Genomic DNA, 3,593 nt, shown 5'->3' with positions numbered 1-3,593 from the left:
TTTTTCTTTCTAGTAATGGTAGCATTTTCTACTAATGGATTTTTAATTTGCAGGCACATCACCAGGAAATTCTGAAGAAAATTATTCTGCAGCAGTCACTGACGGATACAGCGACGGACCGTTTCAACTATGACGGACCGTCGCATGAATCCGTCGTGCCAGGTACGTCTTTCTGTTATTTTCAAACTAGGGCACACGCGACGGAACCAACGACGGATCGTCACATATGAGACGGACCGTCGTCGTGGAATCGTCGCGTCATTAATGAGGTGTACCCGACCCAACCCGGCTGGGGGTTTTTAAAAAAAATTCAACATTTAAAATCTCCAACCCTTCATTTCACCCCATTCCTTCACTCTTCCTCCTATTTCCCTCCCTTTTAAACTTCCAAAATCATCTCCCTCTTCAACCTATCATTTTCCCCAAATTCTCCAAAATCCTAAAAGTCCTCATCTACTAGTCGGAGCTGCTGCTGTGGGTGTCTTCTTGATCACCTCTTGTTTTTCTCAAATTCTTAGGTATGTTTCTCTAATTTCTACTCATGTATATTGCATTTTTGTTTATCAATTAATGTTAGCCTAGTTCTTCTTGATATGTCCATTTTTATAATAAAATTCTGTCTGACCTAGGTTAAAAAAAATCCTCGAAATTGTCGTGTTAAAACCCTAGAAATAGGTGCTTTAGCAATGCTAGTTTACTAGGTATTTGGGTTACACAAATGTAGGTTATAACACTACCAATTCGATTTGGGTCATAGGGGATGAATGGGGCACCCCCAGTTCTGTCGCTGAGTTACAGAACGAGACCCCGATGACAGACCGTCGTTGGGTCCATTCCAACAGCCCTAACACCCCACAGTCAAATTTTCTCCAAGTGTCCACCAACGGCCACATGCGACGGATCGTCGTTCCCATGATGGTCCGTCCTGCACAACCGTTTTGGTTGTCAGAGACCCTATTCCTAAGAGTCTCTCACTTTTTCCAAGTGTCCTTCAACGCACACATGCCACGGACCGTCATCTCCACAACGGTCCGTCCTGCACAACCGTTCTGGTTGTCAGAGACCCTATTCCTAAGGGTCTCTCACTTTTTCCAAGTGTCCTTCAACGCACACATGCCACGGACCGTCATCTCCACAACGGTCCGTCCTGCACAACCGTTCTGGTTGTCAGAGAGCCTATTCCTAAGGGTCTCTCACTTTTTCCAAGTGTCCTTCAACGCACACATGCCACGGACCGTCATCTCCACAACGGTCCGTCCTGCACAACCGTTCTGGTTGTCAGAGAGCCTATTCCTAAGGGTCTCTCACTTTTTCCAAGTGTCCTTCAACGCACACATGCCACGGACCGTCATCTCCACAACGGTCCGTCCTGCACAACCGTTCTGGTTGTCAGAGAGCCTATTCCTAAGGGTCTCTCACTTTTTCCAAGTGTCCTTCAACGCACACATGCCACGGACCGTCATCTCCACAACGGTCCGTCCTGCACAACCGTTCTGGTTGTCAGAGAGCCTATTCCTAAGGGTCTCTCACTTTTTCCAAGTGTCCTTCAACGCACACATGCCACGGACCGTCATCTCCACAACGGTCCGTCCTGCACAACCGTTCTGGTTGTCAGAGAGCCTATTCCTAAGGGTCTCTCACTTTTTCCAAGTGTCCTTCAACGCACACATGCCACGGACCGTCATCTCCACAACGGTCCGTCCTGCACAACCGTTCTGGTTGTCAGAGAGCCTATTCCTAAGGGTCTCTCACTTTTTCCAAGTGTCCTTCAACGCACACATGCCACGGACCGTCATCTCCACAACGGTCCGTCCTGCACAACCGTTCTGGTTGTCAGAGAGCCTATTCCTAAGGGTCTCTCACTTTTTCCAAGTGTCCTTCAACGCACACATGCCACGGACCGTCATCTCCACAACGGTCCGTCCTGCACAACCGTTCTGGTTGTCAGAGAGCCTATTCCTAAGGGTCTCTCACTTTTTCCAAGTGTCCTTCAACGCACACATGCCACGGACCGTCATCTCCACAACGGTCCGTCCTGCACAACCGTTCTGGTTGTCAGAGAGCCTATTCCTAAGGGTCTCTCACTTTTTCCAAGTGTCCTTCAACGCACACATGCCACGGACCGTCATCTCCACAACGGTCCGTCCTGCACAACCGTTCTGGTTGTCAGAGAGCCTATTCCTAAGGGTCTCTCACTTTTTCCAAGTGTCCTTCAACGCACACATGCCACGGACCGTCATCTCCACAACGGTCCGTCCTGCACAACCGTTCTGGTTGTCAGAGAGCCTATTCCTAAGGGTCTCTCACTTTTTCCAAGTGTCCTTCAACGCACACATGCCACGGACCGTCATCTCCACAACGGTCCGTCCTGCACAACCGTTCTGGTTGTCAGAGAGCCTATTCCTAAGGGTCTCTCACTTTTTCCAAGTGTCCTTCAACGCACACATGCCACGGACCGTCATCTCCACAACGGTCCGTCCTGCACAACCGTTCTGGTTGTCAGAGAGCCTATTCCTAAGGGTCTCTCACTTTTTCCAAGTGTCCTTCAACGCACACATGCCACGGACCGTCATCTCCACAACGGTCCGTCCTGCACAACCGTTCTGGTTGTCAGAGAGCCTATTCCTAAGGGTCTCTCACTTTTTCCAAGTGTCCTTCAACGCACACATGCCACGGACCGTCATCTCCACAACGGTCCGTCCTGCACAACCGTTCTGGTTGTCAGAGAGCCTATTCCTAAGGGTCTCTCACTTTTTCCAAGTGTCCTTCAACGCACACATGCCACGGACCGTCATCTCCACAACGGTCCGTCCTGCACAACCGTTCTGGTTGTCAGAGAGCCTATTCCTAAGGGTCTCTCACTTTTTCCAAGTGTCCTTCAACGCACACATGCCACGGACCGTCATCTCCACAACGGTCCGTCCTGCACAACCGTTCTGGTTGTCAGAGAGCCTATTCCTAAGGGTCTCTCACTTTTTCCAAGTGTCCTTCAACGCACACATGCCACGGACCGTCATCTCCACAACGGTCCGTCCTGCACAACCGTTCTGGTTGTCAGAGACCCTGTTCCTGAGGGTCTCTCTCTATTCTTCTAAGTGTCCTCAAACGGACTAGTATGACGGACCATCATACCCACGACGGTCCGTCCTGCATGACCGTTATGATGGTCAGAGACTCTCCTTCAGGGTTCTCCATATAAACAAAGTGTAAGTAAGACACGACGGACCCCATGATGGTTCGTCATAGTCACGACGAGCTGTCACTTGGCCCCTCTGTTTTACTGTTACTATAGAAATGTCATTTTATTTAATTTTTTTATTTATTTTGTGTGGTTTTGCTTGTATTGTTTGCTCCTTCTAGTACTAATATTAATCCTTTACATGTACTATCTATTATGGCACAAAAACAAGATCGAGTCTATGCACGCGGGCGATCGAAGTCTGTCGCCCCGTCTGCCCGCCTGGTTATTGGCTCTGATGATGAGTGTGACCCCGAGTACGTGCCCCCAGGCACTTGCACCCCATCCCGTGCTGCACGTGCTGCCAGAGCCACACCCAAAAAGGTGGCGTCCGGCGTAGTCACTGCCTCCCAGT

Source organism: Solanum pennellii, chromosome 10 (genome assembly GCF_001406875.1).
Source record: "Solanum pennellii chromosome 10, SPENNV200".
NCBI lineage: Eukaryota > Viridiplantae > Streptophyta > Magnoliopsida > Solanales > Solanaceae > Solanum > Solanum pennellii.
The sequence above is the reverse complement of the archived record's forward strand: the minus strand, read 5'-3'. Positions refer to the sequence as shown.